The sequence below is a fragment of the Protopterus annectens genome, chromosome 13.part0 (assembly GCF_019279795.1).
Source record: "Protopterus annectens isolate FY-2018-M chromosome 13.part0, PAN1.0, whole genome shotgun sequence".
Taxonomy (NCBI): Eukaryota; Metazoa; Chordata; order Ceratodontiformes; family Protopteridae; genus Protopterus; species Protopterus annectens.
The window spans coordinates 559,126,428-559,138,363 of record NC_056747.1 but is presented as its reverse complement, the minus strand read 5'-3'; the positions used below and the strand labels follow the sequence as shown (position 1 = coordinate 559,138,363).

The 11,936-nt window shown below is 31.5% G+C and overlaps 1 protein-coding gene across 2 annotated transcripts in view; it reads right to left on the bottom strand.

The window, feature by feature from the left end:
- Nucleotides 1-11,936, bottom strand: part of GALNT17 (polypeptide N-acetylgalactosaminyltransferase 17) — a 1,233,091-nt gene that overhangs the window by 36,779 nt on the left and 1,184,376 nt on the right. The window lies entirely within an intron of this gene.

Below are 11,936 nucleotides of genomic sequence, written 5' to 3'. Positions count from 1 at the left end.
GTGGAAAGGAGATTATCAGAAGAAAACAACAGTGAATTCCTTTTAAAACAGAATGCCTTATTACTGAGCAAAACAGATGACTTAGAGAATAGATTTTGAAGAAATAATATTCTCATTTTTAGTTTGCAGAAGAAAATAGAAGGGAGTAACATGGCAAAATTTTTAACATCCTGGCTCCCTAACATTCTTGAACTGCCTGAAGCAATGTCCTATGGCACTGAGAGAGCACATGGATCTGCAGCAGTTGCTCTCTCTGAAAATTCAACATCGAGGTCTACTATTGTCAAGTTTTTTTTCTTTCCAGGACAAATAACTGATGTTCAAGACAGCCTGTCAAAATTTCCCATTAAACTAGAGGGGAAAATAATACGGTTTGACAATGACTATTCTTATATAGTGATCTCTAAAAAGAAATGTCTTCTGCCATTAAAGAGCTCAAGAAAAAAACAGATAAAGGTTCATTTGCTTTTCCCTGCTAGACAAACTATTTCTTCCAGATCAGACTAGAGGTTTTGAGGACTTGGACACTGTATTGTCGTTTCTTAAAAAAATATATAATTGAACAAACAGAAGCCATGGACTGGAATATCAATTCCCTAAAACAAATAGCCAAAATTGGAAAACTAATGATAAGAAGAAAATGAAAAGTAACTATTTAACCACAGTTTTACCAAATATTTTAAGTTATTTACTATCTATTCTACATAAAAAGTATTCTTAATATTTTACTCAAACTCTTTTACCTTCAAAAAAAAGGAAATCTGGATGTACATGGCATTAAGGTAAACGTGTTCTCTTTATTACAATTATTTACTTGCACATACTATTTCTTTTTTCAATATTATATATTATTGTAAGTTTTTAATATATCAGTAACTAGAATATAGATTTTTTATAGATTTTTATAATTAGAATCAATAACTATGTTATTTCTTATTTAATATATAAAAGTTAATATTTGGTGTGAGTTCTGCAATTTAAGATTTAGATAATTACTGATGTGTGCAATTTTAGTCAAACCATATTAGAGCTCATCAGTAGGCTTTTAATGTTAACTGGAGTGGTTCAACTGTGAGAGATCGTTTACAACAAATGTGCATGTTTAAAAAATCACTTATTTTTTTTAAAGATGTGAATACTCTCTGACTAACTTTATTTATTTTATTTATTTAACATTTGTTGACCGGGAAAGTCCGACTAGGTTCCACAGAGCCTGTTTTCAGCGGAGGCCCAGGGAGAAATGCTCCAGATGCATGTCTTTGCTTGATGGCTTGCTGTCGGCTGTATACATCTTGAGTGGATGAGACTTGATAGTGAGCTGTGTTGGTTTAATTTCATCCTGTTATGTTTCATTCTCATACTTGGTGTTTCTTGATTTTTCGAGGAGATTGCAGTTTTAATGGTGCTGTACATTGCAGTGTCATTGATATTTGTAATGTGTGACACTCTGTTGCTTTTGTTGTATGAATTTTGTGTTCTAGTAGTCATAGACTTCTATTTTGAATTGGTATTGAGAGGTGAAGTGCCTTGCAGATGATGCTGTGGTGGCTGGTTTTGTTGGGGATGAATACCAAATTTGGCATGTTGCTTGAATTGAGAGATGGATGTGATGTTTGCTGTCTGGGAGGTTTGCAATGTCTACAGTGTGATGGGCTCTATATTTTTTGTTGTCTGTGTTCTAACTAGTGGAGGATAAGAAGATTTGTTTTTGAATGATGATTGAGAAGTGGAATTTCTGATGGAGTTGTTGTGGTTGGGAATGTCGGAGTTGGGTACTGTTTTTTTTTCTTCTTTTTTGCCTTGGGAGATGAGCCACTGACTGTTGAATGGACAGTTGTTGCTCTTCATAAGTCTGTCTGAATTAAGAGTGAGCAAAGACTGTTATCAGATAAAGCTTTTTCATAGTCTTGCATTAAAAATATGTAAAAAAAAAAGCTCTCACTGTGATTGTGAAAAAACTGACATCACAACTTGCTTTATCTCTTATGTGTAGGCAAAGTATTAAAATTATAGTAATGGAAGGTTATCTGTTTTTTAATTGTATTCTGGATTAGCTCCTTTGTAGATTGGAGTCATCTGCATCTAATATACTTCTTTAAAGTAGAAATGTATATACTTTTAATTTGTATTGGCTGAAATGCTTATCAAAAGGAGGAGAGTGGGTGGAGTTTTATATTTCTCAGCAGTTCACAACAGTTAATTTATTTTAAAATTAACAAGTATTTTTGACTGCTACTGTGAAAGTTGTAACTATAACCTCATGAAATTTCAGGCTATGCAAATGAAGAACTTTTTTCAAAAAACTATTATATGTAAATTCCTGAAATAAGCTGAAAGTCATGTTCCACTTACAAATATGAATTTACTACCACTTCATGTATTTGCATAGTACTTAGTTATGCTACAAAAAAACTTAAAGGTAGTTTTTTCATAAGGAAGAGTTTTTGGTGGTGGCATTAATCTTTTATAAATTTTGAAATATAACTAGAGTATTCCTCTTCTGAGTTTGAGTACATTTGTTAATACTGTTTTTGGTTTTATCCTTTCTGATCAGTAAAAAGTGTTTTCAATTTTTGAATGGAAGTTCTGGGTAGGTGTGTGATGCCTGGAATCTGTATATGTATTTAAGATAGTTTACTGATGCTATTTAAACACTAAGTACCACTAATCTGCACTTAAATTGTTGTGATCAAATAAGTTGCTGTATTAAGACCAATCCGTTAGTGTTTCAAATGTCTTTTTTCAGTTTTACATCAAAAACAGTGTATTTTACATTAAAATTAATAAAAAGTGACTGAATATATACAAAAAAGTAGCATTCCCTAGGTACTTTAATATGAACTGCTAGAGATATGAATAAAGTTTTGAATTCTTATGTTGTTCTTCTTTTGGCTTTTCCTGGTTAGGGATCGCCACAGCAGAACTCCGGTCCGCTAATGATTGGCAGTAGATTTTTATGGTGTCGAGGTGCCAGCTTGATGCCCAACCTTCAACGAAGGCATGCCCATTCATGCATGTCTTTTGAATGCCACTTGACCATGGGGAGGACATGCAGACTCCACACAGAAGGCGCTCCAGCCGAGAATCGAACAGGAGAACCTCTTGCTGTGAGGCGACAACACTAGCACTGCACTACTGCTGCTTTTGAAGAAATGTATCTATGGTTCTTTCCATATTAAGAATCCTGAAATGTTTTCCTAACTGCCAGAAGGGTAGACAATCATACCTGTTATACCAGAGCAAGGAAATGACATTAAACAAAGGTCATTATGCTCAGCTTTGCTTACAAAGATTTTCACATGGTAATGTTATAACTGTGAACATTTTACTGAACTAATCCATCTTCTATTATTATCCCTTCAAAATCATATTTGTTTAATATGCTTATTTAATTCTGATTAGCTTAATTGAATTATATAGTTATGTTAAATCTTAATTTGATTATTTTAGGAAATTCTCATTTCATATAATAATTCATGTATAACTATAATGTGTTCATATACAATAAGTCACTATCTCAGTTAAAAAAGAGAAAACAAATGCTTCATATAAGGGGTAGCAGTTCAGCAAGTAAAAATTGTACATAAAAACATAACATTCTTTTTGGTTTAGTTACACATAAGACAAAAGTAATGATTTGTAAATTTTATTCTTAGCAAAACTAAACATGGAATGTATCAACATGGAACTCATAAACAAAGACATAGGTAATCTCCAACCTCTGAACCCTACCCAGTTCAGATTTGTAAAAGGCAGATCATGTCTCCCAAATCTGATTGACTTCTTTGAAGCAGTCACCAAAGCCAAAGATGAGGGTAAAGTGGTTCACATAGCTTATCTAGATCTCGCCAAGGCTTTCGACACCATCCCCCATTCTGGAATTATAAATAAGCTCACTAAACTAGGTATAATTCCCTATGTCACAAGATGGGTTGCCAACTGGCTCATGGACAGAACCCACACTGTGAAAGCAGCGGACTCCAAATCCATCTTCAGACCAGTGACAAGTGGAGTACCACAAGGTTGAGTCCTGGGTCCTTTCCTGTTTGGTATCTACTTCTCTGAAGTACAGGCTAACACAGAAGGTCTTTGGCTAACAAAGTTTGCAGATGACTGTAAACTAAGAGCCATAATCAAAACTCCTAACGATGTGGACATACTACAAAAGGGCCTCACTGAGACAGATACCCGGTTTCAAAGTCATGGCCTGAAGCTCGATGCCAAAAAGTGTATTGTCATCCCCTTTGGTAAAAACTCTGTACCCATGAACTACCATATAGCTGGTAGTCTACTTAATGCCGAAAATGTGATAAGGGTCCTTGGGACACAGGTAGACAGTAGTCTCTCCTTTGATAATCACATCGCCACAGTGGTCAGGAAATCCTTCTACATGGCTCACCTCATCACAAAAGGTTTCTCATCCAGAAAAAAAAAGAGGTCATTGTTTCCCTCTACTCATCACTCATTAGACCCATTATAGAGTACAACGCCCCTTTTGGTATGTACCTCACAAGACATTTACAACAACTGGAAAGGCCACAGAAATACCTCACAAAGAGGATTACTGACCTCAGACAGATACCCTATGCAGACCATCTCAAAAAACACCAGCTTTACTCCGTCACATATCACCTACTCAGAGGTGATCTCTGCCTAACATACAAAGCTATGTCAAACCCGGAGCTGTTGGACATGCTCCACTTAAATAAATCCCAATCCGTTCGAGCTACATGCTCTAGGGACCTAAACCTTGTCACCACAATAAACAGAACATGCTGGAGGGATAGAGTAATGTCCCAGAGACTTCCCATACTCTGGAACAGACTACCTATCTATGTCAAACAGAGCTCCTCATTAGCACTCTTCAAGAAAAATCTTGATGACTGGATGGGAAATAGGAAATTCACCCCAGGGATCACTTCTGTGGCTCTGCTCGACAGGGGCACAGGAGAATAATTTTCTTGTGTGGTGAAAGCCAGGGTACATTTTTGGCTAGGCTTATATCGGCCTTAGTGCCAATAGCCTAGTACCTACCTATGAACCTATAAGAAGGAAGAAAGAGATAGGAGAAGGAAATAGAAAAATAAATGATTACATGTTTCATAAAGTTAAAGTTATATTAAAAATAACTATAGGTATTGATGCATTGAAACATAGTAATGCTTGTTATTTTTAAATTTTTTTTTTTTATTTATTTATTTAACATTTGTTGACCGGGAAAGTCTGACTAGGTTCCACAGATCCTGTTTTCAGTGGAGGCCCGGGGAGAAATGCTCCAGAAGCATGTCTTTAGAATGTGGGAGGAAACCGGAGTACCCGGAGGAAACCCACGTGAACGCAGGGAGAACATGCAAACTCCACACAGAAGGCACCTCAGCCGAGAATCGAACCGGAGAACCTCTTACTGTGAGGCGACAGCATTAACCACTGCACCACTGCGCCGCCGTAGTTATAGTCATATTTTGTATATTCAGGTGCTGATTGTTACCACTATGTATTATGAATTTTAAGAAACATTTCTAAAAAGAGAGCATTTTTATTTACATAACAAATTGTATTATTACATAAGTATTTCTTTATGATAGTAAGGAGAGGATAAGAGAAAGGAAAAGCTAAATATATAAGATATTGCTGAGCTATATTTTAATCATTTTATTTTGTCTTGATTTATTCCACAGAATATCATAAGAAATGTCACTGTAATAGCTGTAGTCACTCAGAAACCTTGTTTTTCAATATGATTTTACAGTCAATACTTGTAATTTCTATTACACTGTCTATGGTTTTCTAGTCCTACTAAGACATATATTGTACAAAATATGTATACAAGAGATTTAAATACTTGTAGCAGTATTAAACTTGATTAACATTATTTATCTCAATTAATATAACATACAAAACTAAACTAATATTTATAATTATTTTCTACATTGCAGATATGGGTGTAAGTTATACAACTATTGAATAATACGATAATTGAAGTTCTTGTTAAAATAATTAACAATATATTATAATATCATACTGAAAAAGAAAACTTCACCCATTAACTTACTTAAATTAGAGAGACCTCATTTACATTGAGTGTTATTACAAAATATATAACATGCTTTTTTACTTCCTTTATTTCATTAACATGATATAGTTATAAAATGGTGGAGGATAATTAATCCTGTTTATATTGTTGGGTAGGATGATTTGGATAGAATTGTTATCCAAGTCTGGAGTATTATACTCCGTGTGGGGAATGAAAGTTAAATAAATTTCATGTTTAATGTTTTATATAATATCTTTTCTTTTCTGGTGTCTACAATTTCATACATTTTAGCCATTTATATTAGCATGTAGTCGACTAGATTTATTGTTATTTACATGCACTATTGAAGTGGTCTACTCATGTTGTCACATCTTAAAGCTCTGAAGTTCTCAACCAAAATATTTTTGGGTTATAGTGATGACAAATTTAAAGTGTATTTCACTTAAAATTAATGGACGGAATAATGGTTGCAAAAGGAGTAGTTTAAATAAATATTTAAAATGTTCTTCTTTTCTTCTTTCCATGTCATATTCATTCAAGAAACTCACAAATGTTATAGACAGACTCAATAACAAAATTATACTATAATAGCTAGTTCTCAATATAACCAAAAAGAAGAGGAGCTGCTATTCTGTGGAAAAGTTCTATACCTAAACCAAATATACTGAACACACATACTGATGATAAAATTATGTTTTGTTTAGTCACCTTAGAAATTAACGGGAAGATATACACTTTTGATAACATCTATTGGATACCTTGTATAGGTGCTCAAGTGGTCAAACTTCAGCATGATCAGATTGCACAACAGTCAGATTGTATATTACATGAGAAAGATATTAACACTAAGGAAAAGCATAGAATATCAGCTACGGCCAAAGCATTAATAAATTTCATTAATTTAATATCAAAGATATTAATGAATTTATAGTCAATGATTCACTCTTTTTTACCCAGTTCTCAAATATATATGGAAACCAATCAAGAATTGATAGAGTCTTTGTTTCAAATTCTCTAACTACTAACCTGGATAAAGTAGATTCAATTCTTCAACAAAGAGATACAGACTTACACTGTATTTAATAATACTAAATACTTATCAGAAGTTTATATATGGGATGCTCTAAAATCTTATTTAACTGTAGAATTACAAACTGGTATTCATTAAAGAAAAAGCAATGGGATAAGGATTTACTTGAAATACAAGGGAAATTGATAAACTAAAATTAAAAGGCCAAAATGACAATAAGATCTCAATGAAATAAATAAACTACAAAACAAATATATATAAATTCTAAATAATAAAATTAAAAGAAATTTAGAAATGATTAAACTAACAAATTATAAATCCAAAATCTATGTGTAAAACAGCCTGTAGAACAAAAATGATAATTAAATCAAACCACATCAAAGAGTTATACACAGCTAATAAAAAGAAAACAAAAAGTCACTGCGATAAAATATATCCTAAGATAATTTAGAACTAATTATAGTAAAATTAATCAATTTAATCCAGCAATGGATCCACAGGATGCAATTAAAATTTTTATTAGGAAGTATACTAAAAATAAATTGACAGATGAACAATTGAGAACAATAGATAGCCCTATATTAATATTAAAACTTAAAAATCAAATAATCTAAAATCTAACAAAACAGGCATGACAGCATAATACCAAAACATTATATGCATATGCCTAAGAATGCTTTAAACTTCTTACTTCATGTTTTTCAGTTAGTTATAGATTTAACAATAGTCCCACCTTCATTTGAATGCACACATCTCCAATTTTGAAAACAGACAAGGACCCAGCTGAATGCACTTCTTATACACCAATTTCACTATTAAATGCTGATTACAAAATATTAATGTCTAAACTTGCTAGTAGAATTCAACAATTTCTTACATATTTAATAAATAATGATCAAACTAGATTAATAAAAACAGAAATACTCAACAATAACATCAAAATAATATTAACTATAATTGATTATGCTAATAATATAAAGGATAATTTAACTTTAGTGCACCTAGACATCAACACTGCTTTTAACACAGTTAATTGGAAATATCTTTTATTAGTCTTGGAAGAATTTAATTTCTCAAAGGGTTTTCTGCAACTCATAAAAATTCTTTATGATAATTCCTTAGCTTATATAAAATAGGTTATGTTTCAGAATCAATTTTGATTACTAATGGAACATATCAAGGTTGTCCATTGTCATCTTTGTTATTTACTTTAATTATGGAACCATTTCTGAACTGCTTAAGATGAAAACCAGAAATGAAAGGAGTACAAATAAATTGCAATCTAAGCTCAAAAATACTTTTGTTTGCAGATGATAGTCTGTTAACACTGAATGATAATAAAAATTCTCAATCTTCTTTTTGAGGCTATGGAAAATTTCCAATCTAAATTGGGTCTTATATTTAATGAAGACAAAACAAACATTTTATATATAAATTCCAATATATCAGACAGGGAAAAAAGATTCTCTAAATATATAGTTAAAGATAATAAAACAAAATATTTAGGAATAATTTTAACTAAAAACATTAAAATATAAATTATAGTAAAAGTATAAACAATATTAAACTCTTATGAATAAATGGAACACATTCCTATTTACAGTAAAAGAGAAACATTTAATATCAAATATATTACCAAAAATGTTATATATAATACAACCATTACCTCGTCCCATCCCTAAACAATATATAATAGAATTTAATTCCTTAATGATTAGATTTCCTTGACATCCCAACAAACCTAGACTGGCTTTTAATCATCATTTAAAAATCAGTGCTATGGAGGAAGAGTATTGCCTGATTTAGCATTATATTCATTATCCCCCATTATAAAGGCAATTATTTTTGGGCAAGTAATTATACAGCTAAATGAAAAGACATACAAGAGAATATCTGTTTAAAATCTAACCATTTAATAAACGTATGCCATAATAAGATAAATAATATTAACTTTCTTTGGTTAATAAAAGATTATATTTTGGAAAATCAAAATCAATTAATAAATTCCTCTTATACATCCATGACATTGATCAACTTTAGAAATGTTGTATCAAAAATCCAGAATATAATGCTTGGCTATTTTTAGCATTTCCTATAGCATATACACAAAACAATATAAGCACCTTCAATACTACCACAATAACTACATTTAAAGAAAAAAAAAACTAATACATTGATATCAGTTAATGGATAAAGAAAACTTACATTCTCTAGATTTTATCTTCAAAAAAGTTTATTTAAATAATGAAATGTGGTTAGATATTCAAAAGTGTAGATACTCAATAGAGAACAGAGTAATATTAATGGAAACATCAAAAACAAATTCCAAAATGTATAGTACTTTTACCTATATTGATGCAGCAAAATATTTTAGAAAAAGGACTTCTATCTAAAATCTATAAAATGATTAAAAATTAAACAGAATATTACAAAGAAAATTATGGGACTATTTTAAATCAATTAATGGCCATTACCAAAGGGAAAAAAAAAAAAAAAAAAAAAAACGATATCATCTTTTAAACAAACCACTTCATCCTTAGAATTTAAATTATTGTTTTGAAAATTTAGGCATAAAGCATTCATTATACCACATAAAATAGAATTAATGTCCAAAACGAAAGCTGAATTCTGGAGATGTAAACTGAACATTAAAACAGATTGGCAACATATGATTTATGAATGTGCGGTAATTAAACAATTTTGGAATTATGTTAATTCTTTTTACAGTTTCTACTCAGTGATAATTTTATGTTAAATAAATCATTAATTTTATTTAATACCAGAATTCTTTCATGTTTAAAAAAAATAAACCACGGCCTTCTTTGGAGTCTCTTGACAATTGCAAGGAAAGTGATCACCAAAATTGGAAAAGTGAATCAACTCCATCAATAAAATAATTTCTCAACAATGCAATTGAAGTTTGTCATCTAGAGCTATTGTCAATCAAGGAAAAGAACAACTAGAACCATCACTTCTTATAATTCATGGATGAAACTCAAGCAACTCTTAAACAAGCAGACACTGAATAATTAGAAATTAAAGAATTTTAAAAACTATCTGAATTTCCCAACCTTTTTACTTTAGTAGACACCTTGTAAATAGTTATTTATTCTTGCATCATTTGTTATGTATCTTTGCAATTTCTATACATATTGCAGTGTTACTTTGTTATTTTATAAAGATTTACAAATGAATAACATTTAGAAAAAAAGAGAATCCTATACATGTGATAATGAAAATAAAATAAAAACCAAAGCCTTAAAATCATATTATAATGCAAATTACTTAGACCAAATCCATATTTTTTAAATATTGACTTTTGTGCTCCCCCACCTACCATAATCTGCTGTCATACAGTGCCCTCCTGAATGGTCACAGCAAGATGAAGAGAAGACAGCACCATTGTGATTCTATGAACCTACCATGAATCCCCACCCACTGAGAACAGTACTCCTTGACATCAATATAGTCCATGTGTTCATGTTACAATGGTTAGGATTTATGCAAAACTTTTACAGCAACGCAACCTTTCATTTAGCAATGTACTGATTTACAATTCATAATCATGAACATGCCCACCATTGACCAGTATTTTATTGCTTGTTGGAGCTTCCTACCCTAATTTGGATTTGTTTGTAAACAGAATGAATCTAAGACAAAAGTACATCTGACATTCAGTTGTTTGTCAAAAGCAAACTTAAGAGACACCCTGGTAATGAACTTTTTTTTTTACTTAACTTTCAAAGATGCAAACAAAACTAACAAAGAAAAAAGGACTAGAAAAAATTCATGCTTTTGCAGAAATCTTGAGAAGTAAAGCAAAGGTTACTCACAGAAATAACTTTGAGGCAGAATATGCCAGTATGCTTATAAAGAGCAGAACATACTTTTATTTCCATGTCTGACACACGGCTAGTGAGGTTTTTGTGTGTGTGTGTGTGTGTGTGTGTGTGTGTGTGTGTGTGTGTGTGTGTGTGTGTGTTGAAGGTGGAAAAGAAACAAATGATACACATTATTAATGCTGTTGTTTCAGTGTTTTTATAGCATGCTGGAAATATTAGATATAGAGGGCAACCACACTGCAGCTATTTCTGTGGAGAAGCAGACTGCTTCTCAACAATCTGTTAAAAAATAGCATTATATTTGTAGTGGGGAGGGCTACAAAGACCATCTGTGCTCCTTGTACAAAACTGTAAATTAATAGGACATTTTGGCTGGACTGCCCACCTGTTCAGAGTGAAAAAATCAGCACTGTATAGGATGTGAAATAACAAAGTGGACACGAGACTGTTCAAAATTAATGTTTTTTAATTCAGAAAATGTAGGGAAACAGGGAGAAGAATTCTTGATTAAATGTAAAGATTGTTAATGTGGATGTTTTGGAAACTGAAGAAAGAGAGACAGTGAAGGCTAGCAAGTCTATGGTAATTGAGAGAGGATAAAGTATGGAGAAAACAGAACATAAAAGAAAGCAAAACTAAGGAAATCTTGTTTAGCTAAAAAATAAATGATTTTTTCTTCATTGCTGTCATTAAATGTTAAAATTAAAACCTGACACAGAAGAGTATTTGTTTTATAGTGGCTTAAAAGTGAACAGTTCAACATTGCTTACAAGCTGTGGATTTCTTAATGAAAAGGACAGAGCACTTTTTGAATTAAGTAATGTTCTGTTGTCCACATTATCCTAAAAAATAGTTTATGTTTTAGAACTTTACTGTAATAGGAACTAGGTGAGTTTAAAATTATCATTCATGAGGGGGCAAACATAGTAACATATTTTCTATGTGTGAACAATCATATTGTTGAAAACAGGAAAACTAGTCAAAGTATTTTAGAAGAAAATGGTTCACAGTTTAAAAAAGTAAAAGTAAT